The following is a 22800-nucleotide window of genomic DNA, read 5'->3' as shown; positions in this document are numbered from 1 at the left end:
ATAGACTGAGAAACAAGACCACACACTTTGTGCATTCGGAATCGAAGGCAGAGCGTCCCTCGCCGCATTTGCTACGATTGCCATTTGCTACTTCTGCAGAAGCGACGACGACGACGACGACGACGACGACGACGACGACGAATATCGCGAGAGGCTTTGAGATATGTGAGAAATACATCTATAAAATGTAATTCAGACTGCCTCGTCCCACCTTATGCTGTACCGCTTTGGCAAATGCTTTATCTGCGCCATTCGCCTTAATCGCATCTGAGAGTAATTCTTAAAAAAACGCCTGTTGCTAATTGTTCGTCATCACAGATACTGTTTGCTATACGGCCACGACGCGCAACTGATTTCCAAAATTCATCTTTCTCCTGTGAGGATGGAACTTACGACCCCTCGTTTATTACACCAGTGCTCTACCACTGAGCTAAAGAGGCGCGGCCTAGCGGTACTCTTGGGTACTTCGTCCTTACGGTCGTCTGCATCATCAGACTTTAGCTGACAACACTTCATATTACCGGCTAATATTTGCAGCTATTTCGACAAATTACTGCTTGGCTACACATTTGACACATAACCGATGTGCTCTCCAAACAACAACACTTGCATTTCAGAAAATGTCTTTCACACATGTCTACAAAATCACCTTCACCTTCAAATACAGTTTCCTTGCGACTGACAGAGACGTAGGCAATGTTTAAAGTTGCTATTTCCATTAAATCTCGTTAATCAGAAAAACGGTAATTTACACCTGCAGCGGAACAAAATTCCGTTCCGCCCAGCGTCTGGCTCGAACCCACGACCCTGGGATTAAGAGTCTGACACTCTACCGACTGAGCTAGCAGGCTACCTCGGTGAATACCTGCCGGGTAGCACGTCACACAGTACTCGTTTGGGTTGGGTGGTCCCATACAGAATTTCTCCATGGTGCCTAATGTTTTCCTAACGTCACACTCGTCACGTACTTCACTTTTATGTCATAATCATTTCTGAGAGGTAAAGAAATTGCATGACAACATGCAGAGCTAGTGGCGTCAAAATTAACACACACACTTTATGTGACTCAAAAGCCGAACGAGTTACTTTACGACCTTGTTTTTATTTGCAAGTGCCAGTCAAAACTCGCGGTGTCGGCACTCTGCCGACCATTTCGCTAGTTAACACCGGTCTTGTTGTGTGTGTTTCAAGCTCAAGAGCATCTCCAAGCAAAAAATTGTCAACAGCAACATTCAGACGGTTTCGTACTGCTCAATTGCTACATTAAAACGTTATGTTTCTTTTTCAGAACTGGAAAAACACAAGCGTGACAGCATTCGAACCTGTAATCTTCAGATCCGAAATCCGACGCCTTATCCATTAGGCCACACGGTCACTGACGACCAACATTTACATGTATACGACTCATCTCGAAACGCTCACACCCCTGAGGATTTGTGTTTTCGTTCTACACAGCCGCTGCCCCTTGCTCTTTCCCACCCATTCGTTACATTCAACCTCTGACGTGACCGACCAAATATAGACTGAGAAACAAGACCACACACTTTGTGCATTCGGAATCGAAGGCAGGGCGTCCCTCGCCGCATTTGCTACGATTGCCATTTGCTACTTCTGCAGAAGCGGCGGCGGCGACGACGACGACGACGACGACGACGACGACGAATATCGCGAGAGGCTTTGAGATATGTGAGAAATATATCTATAAAATGTAATTCAGACTGCCTCGTCCCACCTTATGCTGTACCGCTTTGGCAAATGCTTTATCTGCGCCATTCGCCTTAATCGCATCTGAGAGTAATTCTTAAAAAAACGCCTGTTGCTAATTGTTCGTCATCACAGATACTGTTTGCTATACGGCCACGACGCGCAACTGATTTCCAAAATTCATCTTTCTCCTGTGAGGATGGAACTTACGACCCCTCGTTTATTACACCAGTGCTCTACCACTGAGCTAAAGAGGCGCGGCCTAGCGGTACTCTTGGTTACTTCGTCCTTACGGTCGTCTGCATCATCAGACTTTAGCTGACAACACTTCATATTACCGGCTAATATTTGCAGCTATTTCGACAAATTACTGCTTGGCTACACATCTGACACGTAACCGATGTGCTCTCCAAACAACAACACTTGCATTTCAGAAAATGTCTTTCACACGTGTCTACAAAATCACCTTCACCTTCAAATACAGTTTCCTTGCGACTGACAGAGACGTAGGCAATGTTTAAAGTTGCTATTTCCATTAAATCTCGTTAATCAGAAAAACGGTAATTTACACCTGCAGCGGAACAAAATTCCGTTCCGCCCAGCGTCTGGCTCGAACTCACGACCCTGGGATTAAGAGCCTGACACTCTACCGACTGAGCTAGCCGGCTACCTCGGTGAATACCTGCCGGGTAGCACGTCACACAGTACTCGTTTGGGTTGGGTGGTCCCATACAGAATCTCTCCATGGTGCCTAATGTTTTCCTAACGTCACACTCGTCACGTACTTCACTTTTATGTCATAATCATTTCTGAGAGGTAAAGAAATTGCATGACAACATGCAGAGCTAGTGGCGTCAAAATTAACACACACACTTTATGTGACTCAAAAGCCGAACGAGTTACTTTACGACCTTGTTTTTATTTGCAAGTGCCAGTCAAAACTCGCGGTGTCGGCACTCTGCCGACCATTTCGCTAGTTAACACCGGTCTTGTTGTGTGTGTTTCAAGCTCAAGAGCATCTCCAAGCAAAAAATTGTCAACAGCAACATTCAGACGGTTTCGTACTGCTCAATTGCTACATTAAAACGTTATGTTTCTTTTTCAGAACTGGAAAAACACAAGCGTGACAGCATTCGAACCTGTAATCTTCAGATCCGAAATCCGACGCCTTATCCATTAGGCCACACGGTCACTGACGACCAACATTTACATGTATACGACTCATCTCGAAACGCTCACACCCCTGAGGATTTGTGTTTTCGTTCTACACAGCCGCTGCCCCTTGCTCTTTCCCACCCATTCGTTACATTCAACCTCTGACGTGACCGACCAAATATAGACTGAGAAACAAGACCACACACTTTGTGCATTCGGAATCGAAGGCAGGGCGTCCCTCGCCGCATTTGCTACGATTGCCATTTGCTACTTCTGCAGAAGCGGCGGCGGCGACGACGACGACGACGACGACGACGACGACGACGACGACGACGAATATCGCGAGAGGCTTTGAGATATGTGAGAAATACATCTATAAAATGTAATTCAGACTGCCTCGTCCCACCTTATGCTGTACCGCTTTGGCAAATGCTTTATCTGCGCCATTCGCCTTAATCGCATCTGAGAGTAATTCTTAAAAAAACGCCTGTTGCTAATTGTTCGTCATCACAGATACTGTTTGCTATACGGCCACGACGCGCAACTGATTTCCAAAATTCATCTTTCTCCTGTGAGGATGGAATTTACGACCCCTCGTTTATTACACCAGTGCTCTACCACTGAGCTAAAGAGGCGCGGCCTAGCGGTACTCTTGGGTACTTCGTCCTTACGGTCGTCTGCATCATCAGACTTTAGCTGACAACACTTCATATTACCGGCTAATATTTGCAGCTATTTCGACAAATTACTGCTTGGCTACACATTTGACACATAACCGATGTGCTCTCCAAACAACAACACTTGCATTTCAGAAAATGTCTTTCACACATGTCTACAAAATCACCTTCACCTTCAAATACAGTTTCCTTGCGACTGACAGAGACGTAGGCAATGTTTAAAGTTGCTATTTCCATTAAATCTCGTTAATCAGAAAAACGGTAATTTACACCTGCAGCGGAACAAAATTCCGTTCCGCCCAGCGTCTGGCTCGAACCCACGACCCTGGGATTAAGAGTCTGACACTCTACCGACTGAGCTAGCAGGTTACCTCGGTGAATACCTGCCGGGTAGCACGTCACACAGTACTCGTTTGGGTTGGGTGGTCCCATACAGAATCTCTCCATGGTGCCTAATGTTTTCCTAACGTCACACTCGTCACGTACTTCACTTTTATGTCATAATCATTTCTGAGAGGTAAAGAAATTGCATGACAACATGCAGAGCTAGTGGCGTCAAAATTAACACACACACTTTATGTGACTCAAAAGCCGAACGAGTTACTTTACGACCTTGTTTTTATTTGCAAGTGCCAGTCAAAACTCGCGGTGTCGGCTCTCTGCCGACCATTTCGCTAGTTAACACCGGTCTTGTTGTGTGTGTTTCAAGCTCAAGAGCATCTCCAAGCAAAAAATTGTCAACAGCAACATTCAGACGGTTTCGTACTGCTCAATTGCTACATTAAAACGTTATGTTTCTTTTTCAGAACTGGAAAAACACAAGCCTGACAGCATTCGAACCTGTAATCTTCAGATCCGAAATCCGACGCCTTATCCATTAGGCCACACGGTCACTGACGACCAACATTTACATGTATACGACTCATCTCGAAACGCTCACACCCCTGAGGATTTGTGTTTTCGTTCTACACAGCCGCTGCCCCTTGCTCTTTCCCACCCATTCGTTACATTCAACCTCTGACGTGACCGACCAAATATAGACTGAGAAACAAGACCACACACTTTGTGCATTCGGAATCGAAGGCAGGGCGTCCCTCGCCGCATTTGCTACGATTGCCATTTGCTACTTCTGCAGAAGCGGCGGCGGCGACGACGACGACGACGACGACGAATATCGCGAGAGGCTTTGAGATATGTGAGAAATACATCTATAAAATGTAATTCAGACTGCCTCGTCCCACCTTATGCTGTACCGCTTTGGCAAATGCTTTATCTGCGCCATTCGCCTTAATCGCATCTGAGAGTAATTCTTAAAAAAACGCCTGTTGCTAATTGTTCGTCATCACAGATACTGTTTGCTATACGGCCACGACGCGCAACTGATTTCCAAAATTCATCTTTCTCCTGTGAGGATGGAATTTACGACCCCTCGTTTATTACACCAGTGCTCTACCACTGAGCTAAAGAGGCGCGGCCTAGCGGTACTCTTGGGTACTTCGTCCTTACGGTCGTCTGCATCATCAGACTTTAGCTGACAACACTTCATATTACCGGCTAATATTTGCAGCTATTTCGACAAATTACTGCTTGGCTACACATTTGACACATAACCGATGTGCTCTCCAAACAACAACACTTGCATTTCAGAAAATGTCTTTCACACATGTCTACAAAATCACCTTCACCTTCAAATACAGTTTCCTTGCGACTGACAGAGACGTAGGCAATGTTTAAAGTTGCTATTTCCATTAAATCTCGTTAATCAGAAAAACGGTAATTTACACCTGCAGCGGAACAAAATTCCGTTCCGCCCAGCGTCTGGCTCGAACCCACGACCCTGGGATTAAGAGTCTGACACTCTACCGACTGAGCTAGCAGGTTACCTCGGTGAATACCTGCCGGGTAGCACGTCACACAGTACTCGTTTGGGTTGGGTGGTCCCATACAGAATCTCTCCATGGTGCCTAATGTTTTCCTAACGTCACACTCGTCACGTACTTCACTTTTATGTCATAATCATTTCTGAGAGGTAAAGAAATTGCATGACAACATGCAGAGCTAGTGGCGTCAAAATTAACACACACACTTTATGTGACTCAAAAGCCGAACGAGTTACTTTACGACCTTGTTTTTATTTGCAAGTGCCAGTCAAAACTCGCGGTGTCGGCACTCTGCCGACCATTTCGCTAGTTAACACCGGTCTTGTTGTGTGTGTTTCAAGCTCAAGAGCATCTCCAAGCAAAAAATTGTCAACAGCAACATTCAGACGGTTTCGTACTGCTCAATTGCTACATTAAAACGTTATGTTTCTTTTTCAGAACTGGAAAAACACAAGCCTGACAGCATTCGAACCTGTAATCTTCAGATCCGAAATCCGACGCCTTATCCATTAGGCCACACGGTCACTGACGACCAACATTTACATGTATACGACTCATCTCGAAACGCTCACACCCCTGAGGATTTGTGTTTTCGTTCTACACAGCCGCTGCCCCTTGCTCTTTCCCACCCATTCGTTACATTCAACCTCTGACGTGACCGACCAAATATAGACTGAGAAACAAGACCACACACTTTGTGCATTCGGAATCGAAGGCAGGGCGTCCCTCGCCGCATTTGCTACGATTGCCATTTGCTACTTCTGCAGAAGCGGCGGCGGCGACGACGACGACGACGACGACGACGACGAATATCGCGAGAGGCTTTGAGATATGTGAGAAATACATCTATAAAATGTAATTCAGACTGCATCGTCCCACCTTATGCTGTACCGCTTTGGCAAATGCTTTATCTGCGCCATTCGCCTTAATCGCATCTGAGAGTAATTCTTAAAAAAACGCCTGTTGCTAATTGTTCGTCATCACAGATACTGTTTGCTATACGGCCACGACGCGCAACTGATTTCCAAAATTCATCTTTCTCCTGTGAGGATGGAATTTACGACCCCTCGTTTATTACACCAGTGCTCTACCACTGAGCTAAAGAGGCGCGGCCTAGCGGTACTCTTGGGTACTTCGTCCTTACGGTCGTCTGCATCATCAGACTTTAGCTGACAACACTTCATATTACCGGCTAATATTTGCAGCTATTTCGACAAATTACTGCTTGGCTACACATTTGACACATAACCGATGTGCTCTCCAAACAACAACACTTGCATTTCAGAAAATGTCTTTCACACATGTCTACAAAATCACCTTCACCTTCAAATACAGTTTCCTTGCGACTGACAGAGACGTAGGCAATGTTTAAAGTTGCTATTTCCATTAAATCTCGTTAATCAGAAAAACCGTAATTTACACCTGCAGCGGAACAAAATTCCGTTCCGCCCAGCGTCTGGCTCGAACCCACGACCCTGGGATTAAGAGTCTGACACTCTACCGACTGAGCTAGCAGGCTACCTCGGTGAATACCTGCCGGGTAGCACGTCACACAGTACTCGTTTGGGTTGGGTGGTCCCATACAGAATCTCTCCATGGTGCCTAATGTTTTCCTAACGTCACACTCGTCACGTACTTCACTTTTATGTCATAATCATTTCTGAGAGGTAAAGAAATTGCATGACAACATGCAGAGCTAGTGGCGTCAAAATTAACACACACACTTTATGTGACTCAAAAGCCGAACGAGTTACTTTACGACCTTGTTTTTATTTGCAAGTGCCAGTCAAAACTCGCGGTTTCGGCACTCTGCCGACCATTTCGCTAGTTAACACCGGTCTTGTTGTGTGTGTTTCAAGCTCAAGAGCATCTCCAAGCAAAAAATTGTCAACAGCAACATTCAGACGGTTTCGTACTGCTCAATTGCTACATTAAAACGTTATGTTTCTTTTTCAGAACTGGAAAAACACAAGCGTGACAGCATTCGAACCTGTAATCTTCAGATCCGAAATCCGACGCCTTATCCATTAGGCCACACGGTCACTGACGACCAACATTTACATGTATACGACTCATCTCGAAACGCTCACACCACTGAGGATTTGTGTTTTCGTTCTACACAGCCGCTGCCCCTTGCTCTTTCCCACCCATTCGTTACATTCAACCTCTGACGTGACCGACCAAATATAGACTGAGAAACAAGACCACACACTTTGTGCATTCGGAATCGAAGGCAGGGCGTCCCTCGCCGCATTTGCTACGATTGCCATTTGCTACTTCTGCAGAAGCGGCGGCGGCGACGACGACGACGACGACGACGACGACGACGACGAATATCGCGAGAGGCTTTGAGATATGTGAGAAATACATCTATAAAATGTAATTCAGACTGCCTCGTCCCACCTTATGCTGTACCGCTTTGGCAAATGCTTTATCTGCGCCATTCGCCTTAATCGCATCTGAGAGTAATTCTTAAAAAAACGCCTGTTGCTAATTGTTCGTCATCACAGATACTGTTTGCTATACGGCCACGACGCGCAACTGATTTCCAAAATTCATCTTTCTCCTGTGAGGATGGAACTTACGACCCCTCGTTTATTAGACCAGTGCTCTACCACTGAGCTAATGACGCGCGGCCTAGTGGTACTCTTGGGTACTTCGTCCTTACGGTCGTCTGCATCATCAGACTTTAGCTGACAACACTTCATATTACCGGCTAATATTTGCAGCTATTTCGACAAATTACTGCTTGGCTACACATCTGACATGTAACCGATGTGCTCTCCAAACAACAACACTTGCATTTCAGAAAATGTCTTTCACACATGTCTACAAAATCACCTTCACCTTCAAATACAGTTTCCTTGCGACTGACAGAGACGTAGGCAATGTTTAAAGTTGCTATTTCCATTAAATCTCGTTAATCAGAAAAACGGTAATTTACACCTGCAGCGGAACAAAATTCCGTTCCGCCCAGCGTCTGGCTCGAACCCACGACCCTGGGATTAAGAGTCTGACACTCTACCGACTGAGCTAGCCGGCTACCTCGGTGAATACCTGCCGGGTAGCACGTCACACAGTACTCGTTTGGGTTGGGTGGTCCCATACAGAATCTCTCCATGGTGCCTAATGTTTTCCTAACGTCACACTCGTCACGTACTTCTCTTTTATGTCATAATAATTTCTGAGAGGTAAAGAAATTGCATGACAACATGCAGAGCTAGTGGCATCAAAATTAACACACACACTTTATGTGACTCAAAAGCCGAACGAGTTACTTTACGACCTTGTTTTTATTTGCAAGTGCCAGTCAAAAATCGCGGTGTCGGCACTCTGCCGACCATTTCGCTAGTTAACACCGGTCTTGTTGTGTGTGTTTCAAGCTCAAGAGCATCTCCAAGCAAAAAATGGTCAACAGCAACATTCAGACGGTTTCGTACTGCTCAATTGCTACATTAAAACGTTATGTTTCTTTTTCAGAACTGGAAAAACACAAGCGTGACAGCATTCAAACCTGTAATCTTCAGATCCGAAATCCGACGCCTTATCCATTAGGCCACACGGTCACTGACGACCAACATTTACATGTATACGACTCATCTCGAAACGCTCACACCCCTGAGGATTTGTGTTTTCGTTCTACACAGCCGCTGCCCCTTGCTCTTTCCCACCCATTCGTTACATTCAACCTCTGACGAGACCGACCAAATATAGACTGAGAAACAAGACCACACACTTTGTGCATTCGGAATCGAAGGCAGGGCGTCCCTCGCCGCATTTGCTACGATTGCCATTTGCTACTTCTGCAGAAGCGGCGGCGGCGGCGACGACGACGACGACGACGACGACGACGAATATCGCGAGAGGCTTTGAGATATGTGAGAAATACATCTATAAAATGTAATTCAGATTGCCTCGTCCCACCTTATGCTGTACCGCTTTGGCAAATGCTTTATCTGCGCCATTCGCCTTAATCGCATCTGAGAGTAATTCTTAAAAAAACGCCTGTTGCTAATTGTTCGTCATCACAGATACTGTTTGCTATACGGCCATGACGCGCAACTGATTTCCAAAATTCATCTTTCTCCTGTGAGGATGGAACTTACGACCCCTCGTTTATTAGACCAGTGCTCTACCACTGAGCTAATGACGCGCGGCCTAGTGGTACTCTTGGGTACTTCGTCCTTACGGTCGTCTGCATCATCAGACTTTAGCTGACAACACTTCATATTACCGGCTAATATTTGCAGCTATTTCGACCAAATTACTGCTTGGCTACACATCTGACACGTAACCGATGTGCTCTCCAAACAACAACACTTGCATTTCAGAACACGTCTTTCACACATGTCTACAAAATCACCTTCTCCTTCAAATACAGTTTCCTTGCGACTGACAGAGACGTAGGCAAAGTTTAAAGTTGCTATTTCCATTAAATCTCGTTAATCAGAAAAACGGTAATTTACACCTGCAGCGGAACAAAATTCCGTCCCGCCCAGCGTCTGGCTCGAACCCACGACCCTGGGATTAAGAGTCTGACACTCTACCGACTGAGCTAGCCGGCTACCTCGGTTAATACCTGCCGGGTAGCACGTCACACAGTACTCGTTTGGGTTGGGTGGTCCCATACAGAATCTCTCCATGATGCCTAATGTTTTCCTAACGTCACACTCGTCACGTACTTCACTTTTATGTCATAATCATTTCTGAGAGGTAAAGAAATTGCATGACAACATGCAGAGCTAGTGGCGTCAAAATTAACACACACACTTTATGTGACTCAAAAGCCGAACGAGTTACTTTACGACCTTGTTTTTATTTGCAAGTGCCAGTCAAAAATCGCGGTGTCGGCACTCTGCCGACCATTTCGCTAGTTAACACCGGTCTTGTTGTGTGTGTTTCAAGCTCAAGAGCATCTCCAAGCAAAAAATTGTCAACAGCAACATTCAGACGGTTTCGTACTGCTCAATTGCTACATTAAAACGTTATGTTTCTTTTTCAGAACTGGAAAAACACAAGCGTGACAGCATTCAAACCTGTAATCTTCAGATCCGAAATCCGACGCCTTATCCATTAGGCCACACGGTCACTGACGACCAACATTTACATGTATACGACTCATCTCGAAACGCTCACACCCCTGAGGATTTGTGTTTTCGTTCTACACAGCCGCTGCCCCTTGCTCTTTCCCACCCATTCGTTTCATTCAACCTCTGACGTGACCGAACAAATATAGACTGAGAAACAAGACCACACACTTTGTGCATTCGGAATCGAAGGCAGGGCGTCCCTCGCCGCATTTGCTACGATTGCCATTTGCTACTTCTGCAGAAGCGGCGGCGGCGACGACGACGACGACGACGACGACGACGACGAATATCGCGAGAGGCTTTGAGATATGTGAGAAATACATCTATAAAATGTAATTCAGACTGCCTCGTCCCACCTTATGCTGTACCGCTTTGGCAAATGCTTTATCTGCGCCATTCGCCTTAATCGCATCTGAGAGTAATTCTTAAAAAAACGCCTGTTGCTAATTGTTCGTCATCACAGATACTGTTTGCTATACGGCCACGACGCGCAACTGATTTCCAAAATTCATCTTTCTCCTGTGAGGATGGAACTTACGACCCCTCGTTTATTAGACCAGTGCTCTACCACTGAGCTAAAGAGGCGCGGCCTAGCGGTACTCTTGGGTACTTCGTCCTTACGGTCGTCTGCATCATCAGACTTTAGCTGACAACACTTCATATTACCGGCTAATATTTGCAGCTATTTCGACAAATTACTGCTTGGCTACACATCTGACGCGTAACCGATGTGCTCTCCAAACAACAACACTTGCATTTCAGAAAATGTCTTTCACACATGTCTACAAAATCACCTTCACCTTCAAATACAGTTTCCTTGCGACTGACAGAGACGTAGGCAATGTTTAAAGTTGCTATTTCCATTAAATCTCGTTAATCAGAAAAACGGTAATTTACACCTGCAGCGGAACAAAATTCCGTTCCGCCCAGCGTCTGGCTCGAACCCACGACCCTGGGATTAAGAGTCTGACACTCTACCGACTGAGCTAGCCGGCTACCTCGGTGAATACCTGCCGGGTAGCACGTCACACAGTACTCGTTTGGGTTGGGTGGTCCCATACAGAATCTCTCCATGGTGCCTAATGTTTTCCTAACGTCACACTCGTCACGTACTTCTCTTTTATGTCATAATCATTTCTGAGAGGTAAAGAAATTGCATGACAACATGCAGAGCTAGTGGCATCAAAATTAACACACACACTTTATGTGACTCAAAAGCCGAACGAGTTACTTTACGACCTTGTTTTTATTTGCAAGTGCCAGTCAAAAATCGCGGTGTCGGCACTCTGCCGACCATTTCGCTAGTTAACACCGGTCTTGTTGTGTGTGTTTCAAGCTCAAGAGCATCTCCAAGCAAAAAATGGTCAACAGCAACATTCAGACGGTTTCGTACTGCTCAATTGCTACATTAAAACGTTATGTTTCTTTTTCAGAACTGGAAAAACACAAGCGTGACAGCATTCAAACCTGTAATCTTCAGATCCGAAATCCGACGCCTTATCCATTAGGCCACACGGTCACTGACGACCAACATTTACATGTATACGACTCATCTCGAAACGCTCACACCCCTGAGGATTTGTGTTTTCGTTCTACACAGCCGCTGCCCCTTGCTCTTTCCCACCCATTCGTTACATTCAACCTCTGACGAGACCGACCAAATATAGACTGAGAAACAAGACCACACACTTTGTGCATTCGGAATCGAAGGCAGGGCGTCCCTCGCCGCATTTGCTACGATTGCCATTTGCTACTTCTGCAGAAGCGGCGGCGGCGGCGACGACGACGACGACGACGACGACGACGAATATCGCGAGAGGCTTTGAGATATGTGAGAAATACATCTATAAAATGTAATTCAGATTGCCTCGTCCCACCTTATGCTGTACCGCTTTGGCAAATGCTTTATCTGCGCCATTCGCCTTAATCGCATCTGAGAGTAATTCTTAAAAAAACGCCTGTTGCTAATTGTTCGTCATCACAGATACTGTTTGCTATACGGCCATGACGCGCAACTGATTTCCAAAATTCATCTTTCTCCTGTGAGGATGGAACTTACGACCCCTCGTTTATTAGACCAGTGCTCTACCACTGAGCTAATGACGCGCGGCCTAGTGGTACTCTTGGGTACTTCGTCCTTACGGTCGTCTGCATCATCAGACTTTAGCTGACAACACTTCATATTACCGGCTAATATTTGCAGCTATTTCGACAAATTACTGCTTGGCTACACATCTGACACGTAACCGATGTGCTCTCCAAACAACAACACTTGCATTTCAGAACACGTCTTTCACACATGTCTACAAAATCACCTTCTCCTTCAAATACAGTTTCCTTGCGACTGACAGAGACGTAGGCAAAGTTTAAAGTTGCTATTTCCATTAAATCTCGTTAATCAGAAAAACGGTAATTTACACCTGCAGCGGAACAAAATTCCGTCCCGCCCAGCGTCTGGCTCGAACCCACGACCCTGGGATTAAGAGTCTGACACTCTACCGACTGAGCTAGCCGGCTACCTCGGTGAATACCTGCCGGGTAGCACGTCACACAGTACTCGTTTGGGTTGGGTGGTCCCATACAGAATCTCTCCATGATGCCTAATGTTTTCCTAACGTCACACTCGTCACGTACTTCACTTTTATGTCATAATCATTTCTGAGAGGTAAAGAAATTGCATGACAACATGCAGAGCTAGTGGCGTCAAAATTAACACACACACTTTATGTGACTCAAAAGCCGAACGAGTTACTTTACGACCTTGTTTTTATTTGCAAGTGCCAGTCAAAACTCGCGGTGTCGGCACTCTGCCGACCATTTCGCTAGTTAACACCGGTCTTGTTGTGTGTGTTTCAAGCTCAAGAGCATCTCCAAGCAAAAAATTGTCAACAGCAACATTCAGACGGTTTCGTACTGCTCAATTGCTACATTAAAACGTTATGTTTCTTTTTCAGAACTGGAAAAACACAAGCGTGACAGCATTCAAACCTGTAATCTTCAGATCCGAAATCCGACGCCTTATCCATTAGGCCACACGGTCACTGACGACCAACATTTACATGTATACGACTCATCTCGAAACGCTCACACCCCTGAGGATTTGTGTTTTCGTTCTACACAGCCGCTGCCCCTTGCTCTTTCCCACCCATTCGTTTCATTCAACCTCTGACGTGACCGAACAAATATAGACTGAGAAACAAGACCACACACTTTGTGCATTCGGAATCGAAGGCAGGGCGTCCCTCGCCGCATTTGCTACGATTGCCATTTGCTACTTCTGCAGAAGCGGCGGCGGCGACGACGACGACGACGACGACGACGACGACGAATATCGCGAGAGGCTTTGAGATATGTGAGAAATACATCTATAAAATGTAATTCAGACTGCCTCGTCCCACCTTATGCTGTACCGCTTTGGCAAATGCTTTATCTGCGCCATTCGCCTTAATCGCATCTGAGAGTAATTCTTAAAAAAACGCCTGTTGCTAATTGTTCGTCATCACAGATACTGTTTGCTATACGGCCACGACGCGCAACTGATTTCCAAAATTCATCTTTCTCCTGTGAGGATGGAACTTACGACCCCTCGTTTATTAGACCAGTGCTCTACCACTGAGCTAAAGAGGCGCGGCCTAGCGGTACTCTTGGGTACTTCGTCCTTACGGTCGTCTGCATCATCAGACTTTAGCTGACAACACTTCATATTACCGGCTAATATTTGCAGCTATTTCGACAAATTACTGCTTGGCTACACATCTGACGCGTAACCGATGTGCTCTCCAAACAACAACACTTGCATTTCAGAAAATGTCTTTCACACATGTCTACAAAATCACCTTCACCTTCAAATACAGTTTCCTTGCGACTGACAGAGACGTAGGCAATGTTTAAAGTTGCTATTTCCATTAAATCTCGTTAATCAGAAAAACGGTAATTTACACCTGCAGCGGAACAAAATTCCGTTCCGCCCAGCGTCTGGCTCGAACCCACGACCCTGGGATTAAGAGTCTGACACTCTACCGACTGAGCTAGCCGGCTACCTCGGTGAATACCTGCCGGGTAGCACGTTACACAGTACTCGTTTGGGTTGGGTGGTCCCATACAGAATCTCTCCATGGTGCCTAATGTTTTCCTAACGTCACACTCGTCACGTACTTCCCTTTTATGTCATAATCATTTCTGAGAGGTAAAGAAATTGCATGACAACATGCAGAGCTAGTGGCGTCAAAATTAACACACACACTTTATGTGACTCAAAAGCCGAACGAGTTACATTACGACCTTGTTTTTATTTGCAAGTGCCAGTCAAAACTCGCGGTGTCGGCACTCTGCCGACCATTTCGCTAGTTAACACCGGTCTTGTTGTGTGTGTTTCAAGCTCAAGAGCATCTCCAAGCAAAAAATGGTCAACAGCAACATTCAGACGGTTTCGTACTGCTCAATTGCTACATTAAAACGTTATGTTTCTTTTTCAGAACTGGAAAAACACAAGCGTGACAGCATTCAAACCTGTAATCTTCAGATCCGAAATCCGACGCCTTATCCATTAGGCCACACGGTCACTGACGACCAACATTTACATGTATACGACTCATCTCGAAACGCTCACACCCCTGAGGATTTGTGTTTTCGTTCTACACAGCCGCTGCCCCTTGCTCTTTCCCACCCATTCGTTACATTCAACCTCTGACGAGACCGACCAAATATAGACTGAGAAACAAGACCACACACTTTGTGCATTCGGAATCGAAGGCAGGGCGTCCCTCGCTGCATTTGCTACGATTGCCATTTGCTACTTCTGCAGAAGCGGCTGCGGCGACGACGACGACGACGACGACGACGACGAATATCGCGAGAGGCTTTGAGATATGTGAGAAATACATCTATAAAATGTAATTCAGACTGCCTCGTCCCACCTTATGCTGTACCGCTTTGGCAAATGCTTTATCTGCGCCATTCGCCTTAATCGCATCTGAGAGTAATTCTTAAAAAAACGCCTGTTGCTAATTGTTCGTCATCACAGGTACTGTTTGCTATACGGCCACGACGCGCAACTGATTTCCAAAATTCATCTTTCTCCTGTGAGGATGGAACTTACGACCCCTCGTTTATTAGACCAGTGCTCTACCACTGAGCTAAAGAGGCGCGGCCTAGCGGTACTCTTGGGTACTTCGTCCTTACGGTCGTCTGCATCATCAGACTTTAGCTGACAACACTTCATATTACCGGCTAATATTTGCAGCTATTTCGACAAATTACTGCTTGGCTACACATCTGACACGTAACCGATGTGCTCTCCAAACAACAACACTTGCATTTCAGAAAATATCTTTCACACATGTCTACAAAATCACCTTCACCTTCAAATACAGTTTCCTTGCGACTGACAGAGACGTAGGCAATGTTTAAAGTTGCTATTTCCATTAAATCTCGTTAATCAGAAAAACGGTAATTTACACCTGCAGCGGAACAAAATTCCGTTCCGCCTAGCGTCTGGCTCGAACCCACGACCCTGGGATTAAGAGTCTGACACTCTACCGACTGAGCTAGCCGGCTACCTCGGTGAATACCTGCCGGGTAGCACGTCACACAGTACTCGTTTGGGTTGGGTGGTCCCATACAGAATCTCTCCATGGTGCCTAATGTTTTCCTAACGTCACACTCGTCACGTACTTCACTTTTATGTCATAATCATTTCTGAGAGGTAAAGAAATTGCATGACAACATGCAGAGCTAGTGGCGTCAAAATTAACACACACACTTTATGTGACTCAAAAGCCGAACGAGTTACTTTACGACCTTGTTTTTATTTGCAAGTGCCAGTCAAAACTCGCGGTGTCGGCACTCTGCCGACCATTTCGCTAGTTAACACCGGTCTTGTTGTGTGTGTTTCAAGCTCAAGAGCATCTCCAAGCAAAAAATTGTCAACAGCAACATTCAGACGGTTTCGTACTGCTCAATTGCTACATTAAAACGTTATGTTTCTTTTTCAGAACTGGAAAAACACAAGCGTGACAGCATTCGAACCTGTAATCTTCAGATCCGAAATCCGACGCCTTATCCATTAGGCCACACGGTCACTGACGACCAACATTTACATGTATACGACTCATCTCGAAACGCTCACACCCCTGAGGATTTGTGTTTTCGTTCTACACAGCCGCTGCCCCTTGCTCTTTCCCACCCATTCGTTACATTCAACCTCTGACGTGACCGACCAAATATAGACTGAGAAACAAGACCACACACTTTGTGCATTCGGAATCGAAGGCAGGGCGTCCCTCGCCGCATTTGCTACGATTGCCATTTGCTACTTCTGCAGAAGCGACGACGACGACGACGACGACGACGACGACGACGAATATCGCGGTGTCGGCACTCTGCCGACCATTTCGCTAGTTAACACCGGTCTTGTTGTGTGTGTTTCAAGCTCAAGAGCATCTCCAAGCAAAAAATTGTCAACAGCAACATTCAGACGGTTTCGTACTGCTCAATTGCTACATTAAAACGTTATGTTTCTTTTTCAGAACTGGAAAAACACAAGCGTGACAGCATTCAAACCTGTAATCTTCAGATCCGAAATCCGACGCCTTATCCATTAGGCCACACGGTCACTGACGACCAACATTTACATGTATACGACTCATCTCGAAACGCTCACACCCCTGAGGATTTGTGTTTTCGTTCTACACAGCCGCTGCCCCTTGCTCTTTCCCACCCATTCGTTACATTCAACCTCTGACGTGACCGACCAAATATAGACTGAGAAACAAGACCACACACTTTGTGCATTCGGAATCGAAGGCAGGGCGTCCCTCGCCGCATTTGCTACGATTGCCATTTGCTACTTCTGCAGAAGCGGCGGCGGCGACGACGACGACGACGACGACGACGACGACGACGACGACGAATATCGCGAGAGGCTTTGAGATATGTGAGAAATACGTCTATAAAATGTAATTCAGACTGCCTCGTCCCAACTTATGCTGTACCGCTTTGGCAAATGCTTTATCTGCGCCATTCGCCTTAATCGCATCTGAGAGTAATTCTTAAAAAAACGCCTGTTGCTAATTGTTCGTCATCACAGATACTGTTTGCTATACGGCCACGACGCGCAACTGATTTCCAAAATTCATCTTTCTCCTGTGAGGATGGAACTTACGACCCCTCGTTTATTACACCAGTGCTCTACCACTGAGCTAAAGAGGCGCGGCCTAGCGGTACTCTTGGGTACTTCGTCCTTACGGTCGTCTGCATCATCAGACTTTAGCTGACAACACTTCATATTACCGGCTAATATTTGCAGCTATTTCGACAAATTACTGCTTGGCTACACATTTGACACGTAACCGATGTGCTCTCCAAACAACAACACTTGCATTTCAGAAAATGTCTTTCACACATGTCTACAAAATCACCTTCACCTTCAAATACAGTTTCCTTGCGACTGACAGAGACGTAGGCAAAGTTTAAAGTTGCTATTTCCATTAAATCTCGTTAATCAGAAAAACGGTAATTTACACCTGCAGCGGAACAAAATTCCGTTCCGCCCAGCGTCTGGCTCGAGCCCACGACCCTGGGATTAAGAGTCTGACACTCTACCGACTGAGCTAGCAGGCTACCTCGGTGAATACCTGCCGGGTAGCACGTCACACAGTACTCGTTTGGGTTGGGTGGTCCCATACAGAATCTCTCCATGGTGCCTAATGTTTTCCTAACGTCACACTCGTCACGTACTTCACTTTTATGTCATAATCATTTCTGAGAGGTAAAGAAATTGCATGACAACATGCAGAGCTAGTGGCGTCAAAATTAACACACACACTTTATGTGACTCAAAAGCCGAACGAGTTACTTTACGACCTTGTTTTTATTTGCAAGTGCCAGTCAAAAATCGCGGTGTCGGCACTCTGCCGACCATTTCGCTAGTTAACACCGGTCTTGTTGTGTGTGTTTCAAGCTCAAGAGCATCTCCAAGCAAAAAATTGTCAACAGCAACATTCAGACGGTTTCGTACTGCTCAATTGCTACATTAAAACGTTATGTTTCTTTTTCAGAACTGGAAAAACACAAGCGTGACAGCATTCAAACCTGTAATCTTCAGATCCGAAATCCGACGCCTTATCCATTAGGCCACACGGTCACTGACGACCAACATTTACATGTATACGACTCATCTCGAAACGCTCACACCCCTGAGGATTCGTGTTTTCGTTCTACACAGCCGCTGCCCCTTGCTCTTTCCCACCCATTCGTTACATTCAACCTCTGACGTGACCGACCAAATATAGACTGAGAAACAAGACCACACACTTTGTGCATTCGGAATCGAAGGCAGGGCGTCCCTCGCCGCATTTGCTACGATTGCCATTTGCTACTTCTGCAGAAGCGGCGGCGGCGACGACGACGACGACGTCGACGACGACGACGACGACGACGACGAATATCGCGAGAGGCTTTGAGATATGTGAGAAATACATCTATAAAATGTAATTCAGACTGCCTCGTCCCACCTTATGCTGTACCGCTTTGGCAAATGCTTTATCTGCGCCATTCGCCTTAATCGCATCTGAGAGTAATTCTTAAAAAAACGCCTGTTGCTAATTGTTCGTCATCACAGATACTGTTTGCTATACGGCCACGACGCGCAACTGATTTCCAAAATTCATCTTTCCCCTGTGAGGATGGAACTTACGACCCCTCGTTTATTACACCAGTGCTCTACCACTGAGCTAAAGAGGCGCGGCCTAGCGGTACTCTTGGGTACTTCGTCCTTACGGTCGTCTGCATCATCAGACTTTAGCTGACAACACTTCATATTACCGGCTAATATTTGCAGCTATTTCGACAAATTACTGCTTGGCTACACATCTGACACGTAACCGATGTGCTCTCCAAACAACAACACTTGCATTTCAGAAAATGTCTTTCACACGTGTCTACAAAATCACCTTCACCTTCAAATACAGTTTCCTTGCGACTGACAGAGACGTAGGCAATGTTTAAAGTTGCTATTTCCATTAAATCTCGTTAATCAGAAAAACGGTAATTTACACCTGCAGCGGAACAAAATTCCGTTCCGCCCAGCGTCTGGCTCGAACCCACGACCCTGGGATTAAGAGCCTGACACTCTACCGACTGAGCTAGCCGGCTACCTCGGTGAATACCTGCCGGGTAGCACGTCACACAGTACTCGTTTGGGTTGGGTGGTCCCATACAGAATCTCTCCATGGTGCCTAATGTTTTCCTAACGTCACACTCGTCACGTACTTCACTTTTATGTCATAATCATTTCTGAGAGGTAAAGAAATTGCATGACAACATGCAGAGCTAGTGGCGTCAAAATTAACACACACACTTTATGTGACTCAAAAGCCGAACGAGTTACTTTACGACCTTGTTTTTATTTGCAAGTGCCAGTCAAAACTCGCGGTGTCGGCACTCTGCCGACCATTTCGCTAGTTAACACCGGTCTTGTTGTGTGTGTTTCAAGCTCAAGAGCATCTCCAAGCAAAAAATTGTCAACAGCAACATTCAGACGGTTTCGTACTGCTCAATTGCTACATTAAAACGTTATGTTTCTTTTTCAGAACTGGAAAAACACAAGCGTGACAGCATTCGAACCTGTAATCTTCAGATCCGAAATCCGACGCCTTATCCATTAGGCCACACGGTCACTGACGACCAACATTTACATGTATACGACTCATCTCGAAACGCTCACACCCCTGAGGATTTGTGTTTTCGTTCTACACAGCCGCTGCCCCTTGCTCTTTCCCACCCATTCGTTTCATTCAACCTCTGACGTGACCGACCAAATATAGACTGAGAAACAAGACCACACACTTTGTGCATTCGGAATCGAAGGCAGGGCGTCCCTCGCCGCATTTGCTACGATTGCCATTTGCTACTTCTGCAGAAGCGACGACGACGACGACGACGACGACGACGACGAATATCGCGAGAGGCTTTGAGATATGTGAGAAATACATCTATAAAATGTAATTCAGACTGCCTCGTCCCACCTTATGCTGTACCGCTTTGGCAAATGCTTTATCTGCGCCATTCGCCTTAATCGCATCTGAGAGTAATTCTTAAAAAAACGCCTGTTGCTAATTGTTCGTCATCACAGATACTGTTTGCTATACGGCCACGACGCGCAACTGATTTCCAAAATTCATCTTTCTCCTGTGAGGATGGAACTTACGACCCCTCGTTTATTACACCAGTGCTCTACCACTGAGCTAAAGAGGCGCGGCCTAGCGGTACTCTTGGGTACTTCGTCCTTACGGTCGTCTGCATCATCAGACTTTAGCTGACAACACTTCATATTACCGGCTAATATTTGCAGCTATTTCGACAAATTACTGCTTGGCTACACATTTGACACATAACCGATGTGCTCTCCAAACAACAACACTTGCATTTCAGAAAATGTCTTTCACACATGTCTACAAAATCACCTTCACCTTCAAATACAGTTTCCTTGCGACTGACAGAGACGTAGGCAATGTTTAAAGTTGCTATTTCCATTAAATCTCGTTAATCAGAAAAACGGTAATTTACACCTGCAGCGGAACAAAATTCCGTTCCGCCCAGCGTCTGGCTCGAACCCACGACCCTGGGATTAAGAGTCTGACACTCTACCGACTGAGCTAGCAGGCTACCTCGGTGAATACCTGCCGGGTAGCACGTCACACAGTACTCGTTTGGGTTGGGTGGTCCCATACAGAATCTCTCCATGGTGCCTAATGTTTTCCTAACGTCACACTCGTCACGTACTTCACTTTTATGTCATAATCATTTCTGAGAGGTAAAGAAATTGCATGACAACATGCAGAGCTAGTGGCGTCAAAATTAACACACACACTTTATGTGACTCAAAAGCCGAACGAGTTACTTTACGACCTTGTTTTTATTTGCAAGTGCCAGTCAAAACTCGCGGTGTCGGCACTCTGCCGACCATTTCGCTAGTTAACACCGGTCTTGTTGTGTGTGTTTCAAGCTCAAGAGCATCTCCAAGCAAAAAATTGTCAACAGCAACATTCAGACGGTTTCGTACTGCTCAATTGCTACATTAAAACGTTATGTTTCTTTTTCAGAACTGGAAAAACACAAGCGTGACAGCATTCGAACCTGTAATCTTCAGATCCGAAATCCGACGCCTTATCCATTAGGCCACACGGTCACTGACGACCAACATTTACATGTATACGACTCATCTCGAAACGCTCACACCCCTGAGGATTTGTGTTTTCGTTCTACACAGCCGCTGCCCCTTGCTCTTTCCCACCCATTCGTTACATTCAACCTCTGACGTGACCGACCAAATATAGACTGAGAAACAAGACCACACACTTTGTGCATTCGGAATCGAAGGCAGGGCGTCCCTCGCCGCATTTGCTACGATTGCCATTTGCTACTTCTGCAGAAGCGGCGGCGGCGACGACGACGACGACGACGACGACGACGACGACGACGACGACGAATATCGCGAGAGGCTTTGAGATATGTGAGAAATACATCTATAAAATGTAATTCAGACTGCCTCGTCCCACCTTATGCTGTACCGCTTTGGCAAATGCTTTATCTGCGCCATTCGCCTTAATCGCATCTGAGAGTAATTCTTAAAAAAACGCCTGTTGCTAATTGTTCGTCATCACAGATACTGTTTGCTATACGGCCACGACGCGCAACTGATTTCCAAAATTCATCTTTCTCCTGTGAGGATGGAACTTACGACCCCTCGTTTATTACACCAGTGCTCTACCACTGAGCTAAAGAGGCGCGGCCTAGCGGTACTCTTGGGTACTTCGTCCTTACGGTCGTCTGCATCATCAGACTTTAGCTGACAACACTTCATATTACCGGCTAATATTTGCAGCTATTTCGACAAATTACTGCTTGGCTACACATCTGACACGTAACCGATGTGCTCTCCAAACAACAACACTTGCATTTCAGAAAATGTCTTTCACACGTGTCTACAAAATCACCTTCACCTTCAAATACAGTTTCCTTGCGACTGACAGAGACGTAGGCAATGTTTAAAGTTGCTATTTCCATTAAATCTCGTTAATCAGAAAAACGGTAATTTACACCTGCAGCGGAACAAAATTCCGTTCCGCCCAGCGTGTGGCTCGAACCCACGACCCTGGGATTAAGAGCCTGACACTCTACCGACTGAGCTAGCCGGCTACCTCGGTGAATACCTGCCGGGTAGCACGTCACACAGTACTCGTTTGGGTTGGGTGGTCCCATACAGAATCTCTCCATGGTGCCTAATGTTTTCCT

This window comes from Schistocerca gregaria, unplaced genomic scaffold (genome assembly GCF_023897955.1).
Source record: "Schistocerca gregaria isolate iqSchGreg1 unplaced genomic scaffold, iqSchGreg1.2 ptg000169l, whole genome shotgun sequence".
Taxonomy (NCBI): Eukaryota; Metazoa; Arthropoda; class Insecta; order Orthoptera; family Acrididae; genus Schistocerca; species Schistocerca gregaria.
The sequence above is the reverse complement of the archived record's forward strand: the minus strand, read 5'-3'. Positions refer to the sequence as shown.